This window comes from Nomascus leucogenys, chromosome 13, assembly GCF_006542625.1.
Source record: "Nomascus leucogenys isolate Asia chromosome 13, Asia_NLE_v1, whole genome shotgun sequence".
Classification (NCBI taxonomy): domain Eukaryota; kingdom Metazoa; phylum Chordata; class Mammalia; order Primates; family Hylobatidae; genus Nomascus; species Nomascus leucogenys.
Genome location: NC_044393.1, coordinates 98,272,755 through 98,294,443, shown reverse-complemented (window position 1 = coordinate 98,294,443; position 21,689 = coordinate 98,272,755). Strand labels below are relative to the sequence as shown.

The 21,689-nt window shown below is 48.5% G+C and overlaps 2 non-coding genes across 2 annotated transcripts; one reads left to right on the top strand and one right to left on the bottom strand.

The window, feature by feature from the left end:
* Positions 1-9,522: 9,522 nt before the first annotated feature.
* Positions 9,523-9,594, top strand: TRNAC-GCA. Its single transcript has one exon. It is a non-coding gene; the product is annotated as a tRNA-Cys (tRNA).
* Positions 9,595-14,202: 4,608 nt separating this feature from the next.
* On the bottom strand, positions 14,203-14,274 carry TRNAS-AGA. Its single transcript has one exon. It is a non-coding gene; the product is annotated as a tRNA-Ser (tRNA).
* Between the last annotated feature and the right edge of the window lie 7,415 nt (positions 14,275-21,689).

Sequence of the window (21,689 nt, the reverse complement as noted above, 5' to 3'; positions counted from 1 at the left end):
CCTAAGTGAATCCACACTGGTTTCTAGTAGCCACTTCTTCATTTTGCAAATAATCGCCAACCTTTTGTTGAGGCATTATTTTGCAGAATGTTGTAAGGAGGTGTTGATCCTTGGGCATGGATACCAGGAGCTCCTCTCTGCCCTGTAGGTTCCACTTTCAGATGTGGGTGGCTCAAGTAGTCCAGCTCCCCACCCAAGGCAAAATGAGCTCCTTCTTCCTTGTCCCCAGCTGCCAGTCACTGATACGCCATGTGAATGTTTCCAAGGACAGGGAAGCCCCTCATCTCGGATTAAGATGGTTTTTGCCCATATATAAATATAAGTTTGTGACATATGTCCATTTTCCTCACCAGACTATATGTCACCACTCCTAGTACAGCTACAAAAATGATCGAGGCCATCATTTTTACCTTGAGGGGGTGGGAATTGGGAAAGAGAAAGAATCTTCTAGGGTTCAGGCAGTGTCAAAAAACTCTGGACTGATGGAGATTTGCAATCATGGGGATTTTAGCTTGTGGGGGAGGGGCAGATGGGAAGGGGACAAAATGAGACTGTCCTGGGGGAAGAGGAACTGGCCATTAGATTTTTATGTTTATTAAAAGGGGACATAAGATGCTTTAAAAAAAATGAGCAGTACTCTTGTTTGTGCCGTTTCAGTGAACGAGCTGTGGTTTGTTTGTTTTTTTGCTGAGTTATCGTCAGTAGACAGTTCCTGTGTAATCATGAGGGGAGGTACAGGCTGGGCTCTAGTAAATCTGCAGTTTACCATTTCCCCACTAAAATACCGAGCAATGCTAAGTCACAGTATACGTAGCAAAATTGCTCTGAGTGCCAGGCATGTGTCAAGGACCGTGGTGTTGAAAGGTGCAATACCATGTTCAGGGAGCCCACAGTGTAGGCGTGGGTAGGAAATTACTGTGTAGGGTGGTAAGCACCGTGATAAGGGTCTGCATTGCCAACCTGAGATCTGGCATATGGTGCAGGATAGCCCCACTTGTCCACACCTATGGGCTCCCAGCCCAGCTCCCCCGTGCCTAGGGAGAGAGGGGCTCAATGAAGACAGTGGATGGAATGAATGATGCCAGTTTCTCTTTTGTTTCTGAAAGATTTCTCCGTGGACGATGGCAGCCACGATTCAGGCCATGGAGAGGGAGATTGAATCGCAGGCTGCTCGCCTGCTTTCCCTAGAAGGTCGAACCGGGATGGCTGAGAAGAAGCTGGCCGACTGCGAGAAGACAGCTGTGGAGTTCGGGAACCAGCTGGAGGGCAAGTGGGCCGTGCTGGGGACCCTGCTGCAGGAGTACGGGCTGCTGCAGAGGCGGCTGGAAAACGTGGAGAACCTGCTGCGCAACAGGAACTTCTGGATCCTGCGGCTGCCCCCGGGCAGCAAGGGGGAGTCCCCCAAGGTAGCCCTGGGACGCCTTGGGGTTGGGGAGGCCGCGGGCCAAGCCTGTGAGCGTGTGGGTTAGCGAGTGTGGCACTTGTGGTTTCAGGTGCCTATGACATTTGATGATGTGGCTGTGTAGTTCTCTGAGCAAGTGTGGGGCAAGCTGGAGGACTGGCAGAAGGAGCTCTACAAGCATGTGATGAGGGGCAACTGCGAGACGCTGGTCTCTTTGGGTAAGGCTTGACACTCATCATTGGATTTTGGAAGTCCCTGTACTTCTCTCTCCACGTGGTTGTTTTCATGACAATGATATGTAAATCACCAGAAGCGTTGACCTTGAGAGTTGTTCCCTCCTGTGAAAGATGAGCCCTGGGTGATGGAGTTAAAAGCTCCCTTCGCCCTGTGCGCAGGGCCTCAGAATGCCAAGCTGAGAAAGGTGGTGGCTTCTCTTCCTACACACGTCCAGGGTATGGACCTTTCTATTGGTACTGACTTGGAGCGGGAAGGACCCCTCCTGCTCTCAGATCCAGTAAGTAATCGACTCACATTTGAGAAAGACTCTTTCTAATTCAGCCTTCTTCTACAGATACGCGTGGCCCTTACGGCAACATGTCTTGAGGTCAGTGGAGAACATGGGCCAATGGTGCTGCTTGCAGCTGACATTTTCTTCATGCCTCAAAACTTCACTTCCCTCATTTTCTTGGGCTACTGCTGCTCTCCTTGTTTGACCCTGCCCAGGAAGGGCCTGGACTCTTTCTTCCTGGGCTGATTTCCTCTTCCTGATGGTTTCTATGTGACCCTGGAGCCAAGGGCAGTGAGACCTGTTAGACAGGACGGGAGCAGGTGCAGACGTGAGGTTGTTTCATCAGCACAAGTGCACTGCTGTTTAACGTGCACGCTCTGTGGCAGTTTCTTCACCCCGGCACTGTTGACATTTGGGACCAGGTGATTCTGTGTGTCGGGGGCATCCTCTGCATCATAGGATGTTGAGCAGCAGCCCTGGCCTCTACCCTCCAGATGCTAGTCACCTCTCCCACAGCCCTGAGCACGACAACCAGAATTGTCTCCAGACTTTGCCAAATGTCCCCGGGGAGCAAAATTGCCGTGGTTGAGAGCTACTGTGCTATGACGATCAGGAGATTTCGTTTCTAGACCATTGTTGATTTTCCGGGCTGACTGTCCTCAGCTCTGACTGGAATGTGACAAAAACTAACCTTCTGTCTTTCCTCAGACTATGCCATCTCCAAGCCCGAGGTCCTCTCCCAGATTGGACAAGGGAAGGAGCCCTGCAACTGGCGCTGCCCTGGCCCCAAGATTCCAGATGTTCCTGTGGACCCCAGTCCAGGTAAGGGCTGGGAGAAGACTAGGGAGGCATCAGGTGATGTGCGGGAAACAGAGACGGAAAGGCCAGGAAGGGTGTGATCTTTCCAGAGAGAGCGGAGGAGAAACACGAAACTTACAGGTTTTATGTCTTGAGTTTTTTATAGTTGAGTTTTAATGTCTTACTCAGCTAATGCTCCAGAAACGAACACTTTCTATCAGGGAGACAGGTGACAAACCTAATTTTTTAGGAAGAGACAAAGGCAGGGCACACGTTGAGGGGAGGGAGAGGAGGACACTGAGAGGGAAGTCAGGAGCATAGTGGACACTTGAACAACACAGGGGCCAGGGGCGCCAGCCCCCAGTCCCACGCAGCTGAAGATCTACGTCTAACTTTTGACTCTCCAAAAAGTTAACGGATAGTCTCCTATTGACCAGAAGCCTTGATACTATGAACAGGGAATAACACATATTTTGTATGCTGTATATGTTATGTATTGTATACTTACAGTAAGCTAGAGAAAAAATGTTAATTAGGAAAATCATAAGGAAAAGAAAATATATTTACTAATTAAGTGCAAGTGGGTCATCATAAAGGTCATCATCCTCATTGTCATCTTCAGATTGAGTAGACTGAGGAGGAAGAGGAGGGGTTGGTCTTACTGTCTCGGGGTGACAGAGGCAGAAGGAAATTCACTTATAAGCCTGCATAGTTCAAACCCATGTTGTTCAAGGGGCAGCTGTGTATTGAAAACAAAATTAATTCAAAGCTTTGCAAAAAGTCAGCCTTGCTTCCGAGAACCAATGTCTGTTTATTTATTTATTTTTGAGATGGAATCTTGCTCTGTCACCCAGGCTGGAGTGCAGTGGCATGATCTCAGCTCACTGCAACCTCCGCCTCCTGGGTTCAAGTATTTCTCCTGCCTCAGCTTCCTGAGTAGCTGGGATTACAGGTACCTGCCATCATGCCCAGCTAATTTTGTATTTTTGTAGAGACGGTTTCACCCCTGATGTTAGCCAGGCAGGTCTTAAACTCCTGACAGGCCATCTGCCCGCCTTGGCCACCCAAATTGCTGAGATTGCAGATATGAGCCACCGCGTCCGAACTCAACCTTAATTTAAGCCAGTAGCAGTTGTAGAACATAAATCCATTGGTCAGCCTTATGGTTTGGTATGATTAGAAGCACACATTTATTTAAGGTGAATCTGGTTACCAGATGTCAGTGTCTCAGATTTCCCTGGAGCCAGTCAGCATCTTTGAAAGTTAAGGGAAGGACAGATGGACACAGGAGAAAAACCAAATTTCTGAAGTGAAGACCCGCTGGGCCATTCGACGAGGGAGACCACATCTCTGCAAGGCTCAACCTCTGATTCCTCCAGAAGACCCACCCTTGACCATCCCACCTGCCTTGGTTTTCCCTTTCGTCTGACACTGAGAAAGGTGGTGATCCGCAGAGGCCCTCCTGTGCTCCACTTGTGTGAAATTAAACGCATCCCCCATATTCATCATCTCATCTCAGTCAGATTTGCACTTCCCTGAGGGCAGAAGCATGTTCTGAACTGGCCGCTTGCCCGTCGTCATCAGGACATTGACAGTTTAGTTCTACAGATGCATTTTGAGAATCTTCTAGATGGCAAGGACAGTGCTGAGCGCTAGAGGACATAAAGATGGCCGAGGACAGATACTTATGGGCTGGAAAAGAGGGTTACAACCCGTGCGTGTCCAGCTTCCTAGCCTGGGTGGGAGGTTCTGGGTGGGTGGGTTTCGTTGTATTTACACCATGTGTGGAGGCTTCCCTCACTTCCACAGCATCATTAAATCAGAGTAAAGAGGGGCCTGGAAATATGCTGGTTGCTGGTAAGACCCCATAACACTCTCTGGCTGCATCGTATGATGTTCAGCAGCGTCCGTGGCCTCTACCCACCAGTAGACAAGATGAGTAGACACAAACTCCACTGTCCATCCTGAGCCTGTCGGCAGGGATCCTGTGTGGCCTTTATCCCTGTCCTGTTTTTCCAAGGAGCCGAGAATCACAGCTCATCCCTTGCCACATTGGGCCTGGCCCGTCCCCTTGTGAGATCTCACCTTCCCTTCTCACCTCCTGCACATCCCTCCACTGAGCCTTGTGGGACTCAGGGCTCAGCAGACCCGCCAGGTCCTGAGTGTTCCCTGCTCGGACTGAACTCCAGGGGACTGCAGCCCTCTGAGTGCTTGTCATCCTCTTCCCTGCCTCCCTCTGAGCCCAGGCCCACCGGGGACAGGGTCCTCGCCTCACATGATTGCATCTCTGCCAGCCTCACTCCCTCTCTAGAGACCCTGCCTTTGGGTCTCAGGCCTCATCTTTTTTGCTGCTTCTGCAGACCTTCCCTCTCTTCTCATCACTCTTCCTGCCCTCAGTCTTGGCCATGGCAGCCTTCTTATTGATGGTCCTGTGCCCCCTCCACCCATCCCATGGCCATCCATGACTGTGATGACAGTGACTGCCCCACACCCAGCATCTCCATCTCCAGCACACCAGTCCCTGGCCGCCTCCTGCTGTCCCTTCAATTCCCTGTCTGGTGTCCTGATTCCAGCAGTTTCCAGTCTTTCAAGACCTGCAAGCCATCAATCTTGCTGCCTTTTCACTGCCCTCACTCCTCATTTCCCTCCATGCCCACCATTGTGGTCTCCCTTTGCACACAGCCTCAGTGCCCTTGCCCTTGTTTTGTTTATTGTATCCACCTGGTGAAATCCGTTGGTATTCTGCACCTGCAGTCAAACAGCTGCACGTGGCTGCAGAGAACCACATAAGCTGGCTGCTGGTGTCACGTGACATCCACGCCCAGTGACTTCAGTGGGTGCTCTGCCGCGCAGTCACACCGTGCTTCCCTAGCCTAGGGGCCGGCCAACTGTGGCTGATGGGCAAATTTAGCTCATCTGTTTCTGTATGGCCCACAGCTGAGATTGGTTTCACATTTTTAACTCCCTTTTTTTAATTAAAGAGAAATACACCACTCACTTGCACAGCCCTCCCCATGCCATCTGCCTGCACCTGTGCCCCTTTCTCTGCCTTCAGTCCTGTGACTGCTAAACTGTTGACTCTCCAGCCAAAGCCCCACTTCCACCTGGCGCTGCATCCCACCCCATGCCAGCTTCTCAAGGGCAGCACAGTCAATCCTGCCTTGACCTCTACCCCTACAGCCACGGCCTGCTTCTCTGCTCCGCTTCGTGGCAGAACCCCTTGGGTACATCTGTGGTTGCTGTCTCTTGCCCCTTTCCTCCCACTCTCTTACCCCCTCCACCAAAACCTCTCCAACCTCGGTTACCAAGGGCCCTCCGTGGTGCTGAATGGTCTGTCTTCTTACTTGGCCTGTTCGTAACACTTGCCATGTCGCTCACTTTCCTCTCACCTGCCACCCACCTTCACTGCTCTCTCTTCGCTGGTTCCTGTTGCCCTGTAGAGCCTCTCAGCCCCAGAGTGCCCCTGCTTTTCACACCCCCTCTCTACTTGCATTTCCTCACTCCCATCGTCTCCCAGGGTCTTGGGGCCACACGTACCATCTAGAAATGTGTGCCTCAAACCTGAGTTTTTGCCCTAAATTCCGCACATCTAGCTGCTTGGCCTGCATCTCCACCTGAGTGTCTCATAGACTTCCCCCTAAACATTCCCAGTGCTGAGCTCCTGTCTTCTCTGAATAGCCTGCTCCTCCCACATTCTCCCCAACCCAGTAAATGGCAGCTCCATCCTTCCATTTGCAGGCAAAACCCCAGGAGTCCTCTCTGACCTCCTCCTCCACATCCCCATCCGCTCCACCAGAAGCCCTACTGGCCCGCCTTGCCAGGTTTGCCCAGAGTCTGTCCACACCTCGTCCCCTCCACTCTGACACCCAGGCTTATCGTCTCTTGCTGAGGTTGTTGCCAGCCCCTCTGCCCCTGCCCTGATCCCCCAGAGTCTCGTCTCAGCCCAGCAGAGTGATCCCTTTTAGACCCAAGTCCTGGCCTTCCATCTGACCCGCACCATCGGCTCACCTCCTCCACTTTTCTCTCACTCTCTGCCCAGCTGCACCATCCCTGGTGCTGTTCCCTCTGCCCTGTGCCAGGGCCTTTGCAGTGCCCTCTGCTGGGAGTGCTCCTCAGGCAGGTCCCACCTGCAGGCCTTTCCTGTCATCGACACTGCAGGCCCTCCCCACCCAGGACTCCGGGCCTACTTTCCTGCTTTGGGTCTTCCGTGTTAGACAGCCTCACGTAATATATATGTTTCCTATTTATAGATTCATTGTATGTCAGGTCTCCCTCATTAGAATGTCAGTTTCAAAAGTACAAAGACTTTTTAGCTGTTTTCTTCGTATATTCATTCTAGGCACCTGGAATATTGCTGAGCATAGAGTAGAAATTCAATAACTATTTGCTGAATGTATGCCATGCTGTGTAATTTAAAACGTGTGTGTGTATGTGTGTGATGTGTGTGTGCAAAATAACGGATTTTTGATGCCATTTAAGTCTCCCAGGCCTCCCTAGGGCAGCCGCTTGTCCACTTGTTCTGAATTGTCTGTTTATCCTTTCTAGCCACATTTTTTTTTTTTTTTTTTTTTACCCGAGTCTCACTTTGTTGCCCAGGCTAGAGAGCAGTGGCACGGTCTTGGCTCACTGCAACCTCTGCCTCCCAGGTTCAAGCAATCCTCCTGCCTCAGCCTCTGGAGTAGCTGAGACTACAGGCTCATGCCACCACGCCCGGCTATTTTTTGTATTTTTGTTAGAGACGGTTTCACCGTGTGAGCCAGGATGGTCTTGATCTTCTAACCTCGTGATCCACCTGCCTTGACCTCCCAAAGTGCTGGATTACAGATGTGAGCCACCGCGCTCACCCTCTGTCCACATTTTAAAACGTCTACTGTGTGCATTGGTAATTGTGAACAATATATGGATTTTTGTGTTTTGAAACGTTACATAGACGTCATCGTATTTATCACTCATTATTCTGTATTTCAGACTTATCCATGTTGATACATGTAGATCAAGTTCATTCCTTTTAACAGATCCTTAATTTTCCAGAAGCAACTATATTGTAACTTATTTTCCATTCATCCACTTATTGGCACTTAAGCTTTTTCTGATTTTTCACGCTCACAAGCGATTCTGTAGTGATCATTCTTGGGCCTGTCTCTTTGTGCTCCTGTGGGGATGCTACTCCAGAAAACAGACCCAGCAGTGACCTCACCACGTCATAGGCTTGCTTGATTTTGTCTCTGCCGTTGCCATATTGCTGTCCCCAGGGGTACCCCAGTGCCACCCGGTGCTCCCAGCAGCAGCTAACTATGAAGAACCTGTTTCCTTAGTCTTTGCCCCGTTTCTGTAATTACATTTCTGCCAACCTAATGGGGAGAGATCCTTGTCTTAATTCAGGATACCGGAGGCCTGAGCGTCAGGGCTCAAATATTTGCCTTCATGCCTGTTCCTGGCCCTGCCAGTTGTGCTGAGCTAATGGTTTGGGGCCAGCATGGGGCTGGGTCCCATCTGTTAAGGTGTCTCCCTTTTAAAGGCAAAGACTAATAAATGAGGAGAGGGAAGAAGAGAAGACAGTCAGGAAAATGTAGGCCAAGGCCTAAAGTACCCCACTGTGCAGAGGGTGAAAGTGAAGGGGAGAGAGAGTATGGGATGTAGGTAAGAGAAGATAAAACTGAAGCAGGAGAGAAGGAGAGAGGAAGCCTCCAGCTCTAAACAGCAATTATCCAAATTGTTGCCCCACACAGGGACTGAGGAGGCGGCTGCAGGATTCTAGGCAGGAAAGATTTCTAGAAGTCCTCTGATAGGTCCATGGGGAAGGACAGGGTAAGTTCAAAGCCAGATAAAGGTCTGTCTGAAGAACCATTGCCAGTGGTTCACTGAAAATGATGAGAAATTACAATGTATATTAGATCCTTGGGCGTGGGAACATAGGTGAAACAGCGTCAATCAGGAAAGTCTAAACAGATGAGAGGGCACATTTTGGGAGCAGAGCATCTGGCTGCATATCAAGTAGTCCCCGGTTCAAGACGGTGTCACTTGTTGGCCCTTCCTTTCACTCTGCCCACGTGTTTGCAATCACTCCATCCTGTGTCATGTCCCAATGACCACAGATTTCTCTGATTCCCCACTTCTCCACTTTTCCATGGATTGGATCCTGTCTTCTGGTCACTACTTTTGTCTGACACATTGTGGGATTCAGCGAATGGAGGATAAGAGGAAAGAAGAGGAAAGGAAAAGGCAGTTCAACTCCTGCCCCAGAGTGTTCAGTGCAAAGAGGCCCTTTAGCATGAATGTGGATTCTAGTCGTGACTTGGTTATTAAACAGGTGTGTTTTGTTTGGGCATGATTTTAAATACTGTCATTTTTTCTAGATCTGTACCATGTAAGGGTACACATTAAACCAGTGTCTCCAAACCATGAGTCAGAATGGTGCAGGGAGTTGGTTAGAAGCACACATTGTCCCTAGGTCCTTTCCCAGACAGTCTGGCTTAGGAGTCCTCAAGTGGGGCTCAAGAACTTTTGCTTTTACCTGGCTCTGCCCAGCCCAGCCTCACCTTTAAAGGGTCTGTTGAGCAGCCAATTCTTTGAGTCCTGCCCTTCTAGGCGAGTTTAAAGGATGTTCTGGCTTCAAACCTCAGTGATTTTAATGTCCCTGCCTTCATTCAGACACTGGAGGAGGAAGGATGCTGGTTGTAAGTAGAGCTGGCAGGCAGGTGTGGAGTAGGAACGGGTTGTATGGTGACAAAGCAAGTACACATCTCATGATGTGTGGCCATACAGGGTGTGGCCATACAGGTTTATAGTTCTTACTGGAGACAGGCAATTAAATGGGGGTATAGCTCAGGGGTAGAGCATTTGACTGCAGATCAAGAGGTCCCTGGTTCAAATCCAGGTGCCCCCTCCCTATTTTCTTTTGTTGGGGTGATCAGACCCAACACCAGGTCGGGGTGACGAAGTCCAGTGGAGTCAAAGGCATGAGAAAAAGACAGTTTGAGAGAGAAAGTGGGACCAGGGGGCCATGGCGAGTCTGGAGGCGGTGAAGGCCCGGAGCTCTGGGAGCACACGCTTTTTATTGGTGCTCAAACAAACAGGTGGTGAGGATGTGGGGATTGAAAGGAGACAGTGTATCAAGTGAATGAGAAACATACGAATAATGGGATTGCTAGAAGCAAGGAGCCAGCAAGTCTAGCCAGACATGCAAGCCCTGCCTCAGCTTCTCTCCCAACACTCAGCTTTTCTCCCAACATCTTTTCACTCACTGATCATGATAGGATGTTCTACTCTTAGCTTTTCTTCAACACACATGGATTCATTCTGCAAAGCAGGAAAGAGAGGAAGCAGGTCAGGTCTTCACTAGAAAGCCTTGCCTGACACCAGAAGCTCTAGAGAAACCCAGTTTCTTGAAGGCTAAGTCAGTGCTCACAGGTCTGGAGAAAACTCTTTTTTTTCTTGCACATCTCAAGCCTCATTTGGGGAATTCACAATTGTGTAAGTTTTGGTGGAAGAGGATCCTGTCTCTGGTTAAGGAAAAAACGAGGTCAGATATGTCCCCCCCCGAATGTTGGTGTGTGAATGAGCGTTCCTCAGAGAAAACAGAAATGATAGGGGCTGTGTGTGTGTGTGTGTGTGTGTGTGTGTGTATGCACGCGCACATAGAGATTTTAAGGAATTGGATCATGCCATTGTGGGGGCTCGCAAATCTGATGTCTGCAGGGCATGGCAGCAGTCTGGAGACACAGGGAAGAGTTGAGGTTGCAGCTTGAGCCTGAAGACAGCGTGGAGGCAGAGTTCCTTTCTTGGAAGACAGCAGACATTTCCTCATAAGGTTTTCATCTGATCGGATGAGGCCCACCCACATTTTGGAGGGTAATCTGCTTTACTCAAAGTCTATAGATTGAATGTTAATCACATCTAAAAGATACTTTCACAGCAGCATCCAGATTGCTATGGACAAACGTCTGGCCACCATGGCCTAGCCAAGCTGACATATTTAAGGAAAAAAAATTTTTTTTTGAGACAAACAGGGTTTCCCTCTGTTACCCAAGCTACAGTGTCGTGGCGTGATCTCAACTCACTGCAGTCTCCATCTCCTGGGCTCACAGCCTCCCGAGTAGCTGGGACCACAGGTGCGCACCACCGCACCCAGCTAATTTTTGTATTTTTTTGTAGAGATGGGGTTTCGCCATGTTGTCTAGGCTGGTCTCAATCTTCTGACCTCAAGTGATCCACATGCCTCAGCCTACCAAACTGCTGGAATTACAGGCGTGAGCCACTGTGCCTAGCTGACGCATAAAACTAACCAGCACAATTGGTAATGGCTTCAGTTTGGCCAACTATATTCTCCTAAACAAGACTGTGAATGTTGAATAAATCCTACATAGAGGCAGGGTGAATTTGGAATTCATTCTGGAGATGGCAGAGCTCTGGCAATGGCAGTAGGGCCAGAGGCTGCAGCCAGCGTCTGTTGTGGTGGCAGTGGCGGCTCCCAAGCCAGGGTGGGCTGAGGTTCTGCCTGGTTTTTTTGTTTGTTTTGAGGCAGAGTCTCGTTCTCTTGCCCAGGATGGAGTGCAGCAGCACGATCTTGGCTCACTGTAACCTCCGCTTCTGGGGTTCAAGCGATGCTCCTGCCTCAGCCTCCCGAGTGGTTGGGACTACAGACACCTGCCACCACACCCAGCTAATTTTTGTATTTTTAGTAGAGACGAGGTTTCGCCATCTTGGCCAGGCCGGTCTGAAACACCTGACCTCGTGCTCCACCTTCATCGGCCTCTCAAAGTGCTGGGATTACAGGCATGAGCCACCGCACCCAGCCGGTCCTGCCTATTTGACAAGCCTGGCTCTGCAGGCTTCTCTGAGGTGCATGAGTTTCTTGCCATCCTGTGAGCAATTGCCCCCTGTGTCTACAGTAACCTTAGATGACGTCTTCTTTAATCAAAGTGCCCTTGCTGGTACCAGGGATGTGTAACAAGTGATTACAGAAACGTGAAGGGAATGTGAATTGGAAATCTGGCCTCATTAAACTTGAAGGTAATGATAATCTAGGTAGTTTATGGGGATAGAAATCCAGAAGTCCATATCAGACTGTAGAAAAGTTGAGTAACTTTTGCCTGCAGTTCCATCAGGACAGATTTGTAGTTCCCAGATTCTAAGTGGCCTCTGGGCAGGATGGCTGGTCCTACCAGTTTTAAGGCAGATAGCTCACGTGTCACCCTGTATGATGTGTTCTACATGGACTAAAACACAGGCCTTTTTCTGTCTGTATAACAAAACTCTCTGATCTCCTGCCACCGAATAAGTGAAACAGCTGAAAATGAGAGCCAGGGCTGATCCCTGTGGCTTGCCAAACTTTGATGTCCATGGAATTGGCAGCTTCCCCCAGTCTCCCAGCTGCAAATAGGTCAGTGATTAAGAGGGCAGAACTTCAGGAATTGTAAGATGGATTTATGGGAGCATTTGGAAAACTTGATTTATCCCAAATCACCAACCCTACCTAATCTCCAAGCCTGCCGCTTCTTCCTGCCTGAAAGCCAACCAGCCCAGATGGAAGGGTTTTCACTGCAAGAGATTGGGTTCCCCACCCTCATGGTCTCTTGACCTGCAGTGAGAGTAAGATCTCAGTTGAGCCTGGGCACCAGTTGCTGGGAGGCGAAGACGCAGATACCAAAATCAGTTCCAGCTGGCTAATGGATGTCAGCAAAAACTTCAAGACCATGTGTGGATACAGATTATTGGAGTACTTCATAAAGTAGAAAGACTGTAGTTTTAAATGAGCCTGAATTTTTTATTAGGAGTGTACCCAATTAAAATTCTATTTAAGATACCATAGCTAGAGCAGCTGGGATAAAACTGTTTGCTCTGTTGGTGGACCTAAGCCTGGATTCACAGGAGGCCAATTCTAAATGCATTTGAGATACTAGGGATTTCTTGCTATAATGTAGAAAGAATCCGTAGGCTTCAGGGGGTAGGTAAGTTAGAGTGGATTTATCACATGTGACTTAACCTGGCTTGAAAAATAACGTAGGTGTGTGGAGCTTTTACATTCGTAAAAAGAGTTCTGGTAGCTGTTGTCTGTGGACAGAGATGCTGGTGGGAGGGATGATAGCGGAAAGGGAGCCTCTGATTTCAGTGGGGCTGGGAGGATCCTAGGGTGTCAGAGGCCAAGCACTGTGATACTTCAGCCCGAAGTGAAGTTTGGCTGTTATTCCGTGGTCTGTGCCACACAGGTCTTGGCTGTGACTCATCAGTGGTGAGGATTTTTGGCCTGAGAATGGGGAGCCCATCGTGACCCCCTAGATGTGTAGACCTGAACTACCACCATAGCTGGCACAATGGAGGTTCCTGACCTCTGACCCATTCCCCAGGTCTGAATCTGCTCAAAGAACCTGCCTCCCTTGATGATAGGGAAGCCAAGCTTGAGAAAAGGACTCTGCCAAAATATCCAGTCATGGACAGTAAATCCTTCTGCCCGAAGGATTAGGCCCTTCAGCTATTTGCCTGGAAACTACATGGAGGAGTGGGAAATATCCACATAATTTGGGATTATTGGTGGCTCTGCTGCATCTGTGAAGCTTCTGGAGATCCAGTAATTTGGGTAACATCAGAATATCCCAGAAAAGAAGACATCCTGCATCTTGCTTTGTTTAGCTACCACCATCAGAGGGGGCTCGAGAGACCACAGTTACTACCCATGGTGTGCTCCTCTCACCCAAAAGGCTACAGACTGCAAGGTTTTCATCACATAATAATGAGATGAGCCTTAGAGGACTGATCAAAAGGTTCCAGTCGGCTTGCCCTTTACCTATTCTTATTTTTATTTACTGATTTTGGAATCTGACTCCAGCTTCCTTTCTCTTACTGGAGCCCATGATCTGTATCTGTCTGCATGGAGGAGAGAGAAGAGGTTGATGACATCAGGTCAGTCCTCTGAGAAGTCCCAGCTGACTTCCTCCATCATCTCGCTCCTTGCCCGCAGTCTCACAGAGCCTCCCAGCATCCTACTTTTCCCCAGTCCTTGGTCTGGGTAGGCCAGGGTGTGAGTCTGCAGCAGCCCCAGATGGGAAATCCAGAACCTGAGGGCACAGAGCCAAAGTCCAGGGTGCAGCACACTAAGCTCAGAAATCTAAGCTCATTAGATTTCTCATGCCCATTGAAGGCGGGCGTGAGACTGTGGCTGTTACAGGTTCTCCTGTGCCACAGTGGAGGCTGGGTGCTGTGCAGAATACAGCAGGACTTAGAGACATGGCCCAGCCCTCTTGGGGATCACGTGGATGTCCTTGGGGAGATTTTGGACTACTCTGCAAAAGTGCTGGAGTGGTACCCAGAGGGCTGCAGGAGGCAGGGGTCTGTGCCTTACAAACTTTAAAGTCCATAAAATCATTTGAGGGCTATTGAGTCTGCACTTTAGAGATGCTATGCATCAGGGATTAGATAGGCTATGTCATTTTTCCCCAAGTGGGTGGATTGGGTGGAGCTTATGACCCAGGACCCACTTCGGTGATTAAAACAGGGTAGGGGGCACCTGGATTTGAACCAGGGACCTCTTAATCTCTAGTCAGATGCTCTACCCCTGAGCCATACACCCAGTCATAGGAGGATAGTGTAATTAACACAATTTTCATGTGTTGACACAACAAGAGCAAGACCCAGCTCTGCCGGTTTGGATGTCCAGGCCAGTTCTGTTCCTCTGAACTCTGGCCTCCCTCCTGTCACTAATACTTCTTTCTCCATCATCACTTCTGGCTAAGGACACCCTGGTGGCCTTGTTGACCTTTATAAATGGAGAGACCCTTCAGGTCATCCAGATAATTCTCTTAGTAGCAATTGTTGGGCATCATGTGAGGTGTGCTAGGCTGGGGACAGAACTGTAACTAGGTGACACCACCTTTCCCTGCACTGAAAGGAGACCCAGTGGCTGTGTCTGAAGACTTGTATTTGACATAGAATACTGTTCGTGATAATTTGTCAAGTGAAAAGCAAATTTCTTTTGCTAAAAAAAAAAAAGATACCCCAAAAATAATAGTCTTTTAAAAATGTGGCACATATACACCATGGAATACTATGCAGCTGTAAAAAAGAACGAGATTATGTCCTTTGGAGCAACATGGATGGAGCTGCAGGGCATTATCCTTAGCAAACTAACACAGGAACAGAAAACCAAATACTGCATGTTCTTACAAATGGAAGCTAAATGATGAGAACACATGGACATAGAACGGGAACGCTACGCACTTGCACTTGAGGGTGACAGGAGAGATCAGAAAAAATACATATGCATAGTACATGGCTGACGAAATAATCTGTACGCCAAATCTCCATGACATGAGTTTACCAATATGACAAACCTGCACGTGTACCCCTGAACCTAAAATAAAGTTAGAAAAAAAAAAATTTTCTACAGAGTACCACTTGTAGGAATTTGTCCTTCAAAAATATTCCTGTCATTGCATGAAGACACATATATGTGGAGATTCATGGACAGCGGTTTTTAAATTCCTCACAGCAAACACTGGAGACCATCTAAATATCCATTGGCAGGGAATTGGTTAAAACCAGGCTTTGTCGCTTACCCTGGAGGGGATGAGGAGAATGTGAAGATGTAGAGAAGCAGAGGATGCTGAGGGGACTCTATACCTTGGTCTTCTCAGTCAGGTAGAAAACAGGTCATCCAAAGAGAATAAAGGAGGTAGGGTGGGAATCATTACTTGGGAAGAAGGGCAAAGCCTGAACCAGGCACTGTGGGAAATGGAGAAGAGGTGAATTAGAAAGGAATAGACTCATTGCTCATTAGAGAGAGGCACTGGTTGAGGTCAGACTGGCATAGATTTGCAGTGGGACCATTTGTCTGGCTCTACAATTTACTCCAGCAAAGACTGGCTCCCCTAGAGCAAAGGTGGGAAAGGCCAATGGCAAGTGTATCCGCAGAAGCAGAAGGGCTCATGAGGGAGGTATACAGACCACAGGCCAAGCCCTCAAAGGAGCTGGAATCATGACTGAGAGGCCAAACATGGGGTCCATAATAGGCAGGCAGATAGCTGAGCCCCAAGGTGGCTCTGAGGTCATGGGAACAGAGAGAGGTAAACAAGATTAAGGTCAAAATGAGGGTAATGAACCCTTTTCTGTAACAGTAAGTACACGTAAACATCAGAAGAGGTGTCATTGAAGGAGTTTTCGGATTCTAAGATCTTAGAATAAGTGGTGATCAAGTTTGGCAATGAATGTTGAACAACGAAAATAACGAAGCATTATAGCAAAATGGAAAGAAGCAAACAAACCAGAAGCTTAAAAGCTACCACTTGAAAGTCCGCAGCTAGGTGGTGCAGGCATGGCTTTCCATAGGGTCAAGAACTCAAGTTCTTCTTTCTGGCTGTCTGGCCGGCTTGGCTTTCATTCCAGCATGACATCACCCACATTGGCATCTCATCGACCTCCCAGGCAGCAGGAAGATGGAAAAGACAAGTCTTTCCTGTAAGAACGCCCATCACTTTCACTTGAATCTCATTGACCAGCCTTATGCCTGTGGCCTCACAGCTCCAAGAGGGTCTGGGAAATGCAGATTTCCTTCTGGGAAGCCATGTGCCCAGCTGATAAACAAGAAGCAGGGTAGAAGACACTAGTGGAAAATGCTGACTGTCTGCCTCACCACACCCCTTAAGAGCCGCATGAGTGGAGTTTGTGAACATTCGTAGAGGCAGCAGGATGGAAATCTCGGGAGGCCTTAGCATTGGAAGCACATTGCCATGGTGTTTGACATTCCTGAGGACAGAAGGAGAGGGCGGTGAGGAAAATAAGATTGTTAGCCTGGTTCTAAAAGTGTCCACTGTTTGTGGAGTCCAGTATATCAGAGAAGGCATGAATGGTGAGAGGAGAGAGTGTTGAAAGAAGATGGCTTGGAGAGAGGAGAAGCATGGAGAGATGGTGGAGGAGCTGGGGTCTGGAGGCAACGTGGAGAATGAGGCTGAGAAGGTGACCCCACCCTCTCCGTTAAAGTTACTTATACTTTAACATGTTGACATTTCATCCTCTGCAAACGGTCTTGGCCTTCTAAGGGCTTACTCATTGAGCAATAGATCTTGGTGGTTCGTCTTGGAAATAGAAGACCAGTACTACCCCATCCCAGGCAGAATGACTGGATCCAGAAGGCGTACAATTAAGACAACTAGGAAATGCTGAAAGAGCCTTTGTTCCTGGAAGATGCTGTTCTGGTCTAGTTTTAAGTGCTGTCCAGAGGTTGAAGGGGAGGGATGGCTTGAGGGGAAAGCTGGCCTTCAGGTGTACAAGGATGGATAAAAAGGCAGACTTGCAGGGAAAGGCTAAGGAGGAAGGAGACTGTTTACAGAGTAGCTGGAGGGCTGGCGGGCTTGGGTGGAGGAGCTGAAACAGTAATGGGGATACAGGAGGGAGACTGCCCCGAGAGACCGTTTCCACTAATAGAAGGCATTGGAGGGCAGGGACGGTAAAGGGGCAATACCCAAGTTCTAGGCCAAAGCTCTAAGTGTTTGTGAAACTGGAACAGCTTTAAGATTTTGTGGGTATCTAGTGAGCGTACATATTTACGGGGTATATGAACCGTTGTGAAACAGGCGTGCAATGGGAAATACGCTCATCACGGGGAATGGGGTGTCCATCCCCTCCAGCATTTATCCTTTGAGTTACCGATGCCACTTTTTTGCGGGGTGGGGGGGTGTGGGTGGGGGGAGTACTAAATAAAAAGTTCACATCTCTTGTTAACAAAAGGAATCTAATGAATAGGAAATTAGGCAGCACATCATTGAAAATTAAAGCAGCTCTGTTTTTCAGGCCACTACATCTTATACTAATGAGGAGAGTCACAGGATGCAGCATATTTTCAACTCAGAGGAGTAGAGCAAAGCGCCATTTGCTAAATGATCAAATCAGACAGAGCCTCAAGTGACACTACACTTGACCAGGCTCTGTCTTCAATGCCTGCTTCTCTGTTGTGTTTTCCTGCCATTCAATGTAAAGATAGTAAGACTTTCTTGCTTTCAGATAGTTTTATTACAGGAACGTGTTTTTAACCTATCTAAAATATAAACTTCTGTTGTGTACATAAATCTGAATTATTAAATGTATTTTAGGTACTTTTTAAAAAGGTTCATAAAACATGATTAGTATAAGGGATACTAAAAATCATGAACTGTGCTTCTGAATTCTATGCTGTGTAGCTGAACCTCCATGAATTTTAAGATTTGTGTCAGAAAAGCTGTTTGTTCTCTAAAGCATAGAACGCCATGACATCCTCTAGTTTTTGAGATGGTTGATGTGATTCAGTGATCCCTTCTGCAGAAGTTCGCCTTTAAAGCTTAGCTGTGACGTAAAATTGCCGTTGATAATTGGAACATCTGAACACAACGTAGAACTTTACTTATGCTTTAACATGTTGACATTTCATCCTCTGCAAACTGTCTTGGCCTTCTGAGGGCTTACTCATGGAGCAATAGATCATGGTGGTTCGTCTTGGAAATAGAAGACCAGTACTACCCCATCCCAGACAGAATGACTGGATCCAGAAGGGGTACAATTAAGACAGCTAGGAAATGCTGAAAGAGCCTTTGTTCCTGGAAGATGCTGTTCTGGTCTAGTTTTAAGTGCTGTCCACATAAGCGTGAAATGAAAATCAATCTTGGGGCCCCGAAATCACTAAGCTAAAGGCAAAAGTCAAGCTGGGAACTGCTTAGGGCAAACCTGATTTTATTCCAAGTCACCCCTCTGCTTACGAGATAAATCTGTATCAGATTGCCCCTTTTAGAGAGACTCATTAGAAACGCAAAAGGAATGCAACCTTTTGTGTCTACCTATGACCTGGAAGCCCCCTCCCAGCTTCCCGTTGTCCCACCTTCGCCTGGCATTGTCCCACCTTTCCAGATGGAACGAGTGTGCATCTTACACATATTGATCGATAGCTCATGGCTCATGTGTCCCTAAAACGTATAAAACCAAGCTGTGCCCCTACCACTTTGGGCACAGGTCGTCCGTCAGGACTCGCCTGAGGCGGTGTCACAGACGCGCATCCGTGGCCTTGGCAAAATTCACTTTCCTAATTAACTGAGACCTTTCTCTAGATATTCGGGGTTCAAATAAGGATGAATAAGAAGAGGCAGAGTGGGAACAATGCAGTCTTGGGCTAAGGAGTCTTCTTGGAAGCTCTGCCGAAGCGGGGTCTTGCCCTTAGCTGCAGTCTAGAGCCCCCTGGGAAGCTCTCACCAGCCTGGGCCCCACTCTAGATGTTCCGATTTAATTGGTCTGGGGTGGGGCCCGGGAAATGGCACTTTTACGGACTCTTCAGGTGATTCTAGTTTATACCTGGGGTTAAGAACCACCACATTCTAGCCTCACCATTGCTGGTTTCAGGAAAAAACAAAACAAAAAAGAAACATTTACCCTAGTGTCTAAGTGTCTAATAAGGAAGAAGTTAAAATGTGGGCACCTATGTAAAAATGTCAAAATTGAAAATGCGGAGGGGGTATCTGGAATCGAACTGGGGGCCTCTTGGTCTGCAGTCGGATGCTCTAACCCTGAGCTATACCCCCTCCTGCTGCTGTGGGGGTCAATTAATGTCTTTGACTTGTGCAGTCACACCCAGATGACCAGTCACCTATGCGTTGCCACTTCACAATGGAAGCTCCTAGGAGCTGCCAGGTCTACCTCAGTGGAAACTCATTGACCTTGTGCATAACAAGAGGCAGTCCCCGCTCCTCAAATACCCCCGTGCCTGTGTCTTCCCTGCCTTGAGTCCTTGGTTGGGGCAGCAGCCTGGAAAAGCACTGCCAGTGGCCGCTAGAATGGCCTTGAGAGTCAACCTCCAGTACCTGTTATGGTGGGCACGTACAAGAGAAACTTTGTGTGACTGAGGTGTCTGTTCTAAAACACTTAATGACAGAGTTGGGCCTGGCTCTCCTGGTCCAGTGTTCCAACACAGCTACAATCTAGGACAGAAGGTGATTCTTCCAACTTTCACTTCTTCAATTAATATTAATGGAGAATGATAGAGAAGGAGCGACTCCAAGAAATAGAGGGCGGTAGCTGAGTAGATTTTGGAATCCCCAAAAGCCTTAAGAGGGCCAACATTAACATAGTTTCAAGAACCAAAATATGTTGCTAGACAACAACCCCACTTCACTCATTTTTGTCTTCAAGGGACAGGGTGTTTTCCTGTCATCCAGGCTGGAGTGCAGTGAAACAATTATAGCTCACTTCAGCCTCCCAAGTAGGTGGGACCACAGACAGGTGTGTACCATCATACCCAGCTAATATATTTTATTTTTTTGTGTAGAGGTGAAGTCTCACTATGTTGCCCAGGCTGGTCTTAAACTCCTGGCCTCAAGCGATCCTCCTGCCTTGGCCTCCCAAAGTGCTGGGGTGAGAGACATGAGCCACTGTGTCCAGCCTCCCACGTGACCTTCCTGATGGCAGGCAGAACCCTGTCGTTTCTAGAAGGAAGACTTGGAGGAACACTTGGGTTAACTCCTTTTCACCACCTCAGCTGTGCCAAGGCCCCGCCTCTGCTCTTGTCATAGGAGCTGGTAAACTGTCTCTTCTTCAAACTGCCTTTCTTTCCTACTGGAATTTTGTCCTTTACCCACAGGCCTTTGCCTTGTAGCCCTGGGCACCTTCTCAGAAGGCAGCCAGCAGCCAGCCACTCCTCTCTGCTCCTGGCCCGACAGCCTCGGGAAACACTGACTTCCGCAGTGGTTTCTATGATAACGTTAAAATCCTCTGGGTTTCCCTTTTCGGCAGTAGGGTGGACTGCCAAGGAAGATGCGGAGGATTGATGAGCCTGCAAGAGCACAGAACTCCCCCACTGGCAGGGCCTGGGCAGCAGCCTGGCGGGCGGATCACCTGAAGTCGGGAGTTTGAGACCGGCCTGAGCAACATGGAGAAACCCCGTCGCTACTAAAAATACAAAATTAGCCGGGCCTGGTGACTCTTGCCTGTAATCCCAGCTACTCGGGAGGCTGAGGCAGGAGAATTGCTCAAACCCGCGAGGCGGAGGTTGCCGTGAGCCAAGGTCGCGCCATCGCACTCCAGCCTGGGCAACAAGAGCGAAGTCCAGGAAGTCGCAGAAGACCCTGGACATCGCTGGATTCTGGAGGCCCAGATGTCGGTAGTACAATGCTGAATGGGCATTTCCAAGAAGAAGTCTTAGGCCCCACCCATGGTGAGGAATCAGGAAAGAGACAGTCTTGCACAAAGGCAGGATACGAGAAGGACTAAGCAGTGGCCGGGCGCAGTGGCTCACTCCTGTAATCCCAGCACTTTGGGTGGCTGAGGTGGGCAGATCACCAGGTCAGGAGTTGGAGACTAACCTGACCAATGTGGTGAAACCCCGTCTCTACTAAAAGTACAAAAATTAGCCGGGTGTGGTGGCGGGCACCTGTAATCTCAGCTACTCGGGAGCTGAGGCAGGAGAATCGCTTAAAATGGGAAGGCGGAGGTTGCAGTGAGTCGAGATCGGCTGCTGTACTCCAGCCTGGGAACAGATGGAGATTCTGTCTCAAAAAAAAAAAAAAAAAATGAGCGTGTATTTCATGGATTGTTGTGTAGATCGAATGAGTTAATCTGCATAAAGCACTTAAAACAGGACTGGCACGTAGTAAATTCTGTATACCGTTTGCTGAACAGATAAAAAGCTCACAGAGAAATCAGCTAACATTCATGAGAGCCAATAAACACAAGTAAGAGAATAAAAACCCACATGGCAGGAGAAGGTATTTATTGCACATAACTGATGAAGGGTTTATTCCCAAAATATATAGAGTATTGCAGAAGACAATTAAAAAATGGACAACTTAGTAGAAAAATGAAGAAGAGACTTGAGCAGTCACTTCACAGAAGAGGACATCCACGCGACCAATAAGCCTGTGAAAAGATGCTCAAACCTCATGAGTCTAGAAAGGTGCAAATTAGGCCGGGCGTGGTGGCTCACACCTGTAATCCCAGCACTTGGGGAGGCCGAGGCAGCCAGATCACCTGAGGTCA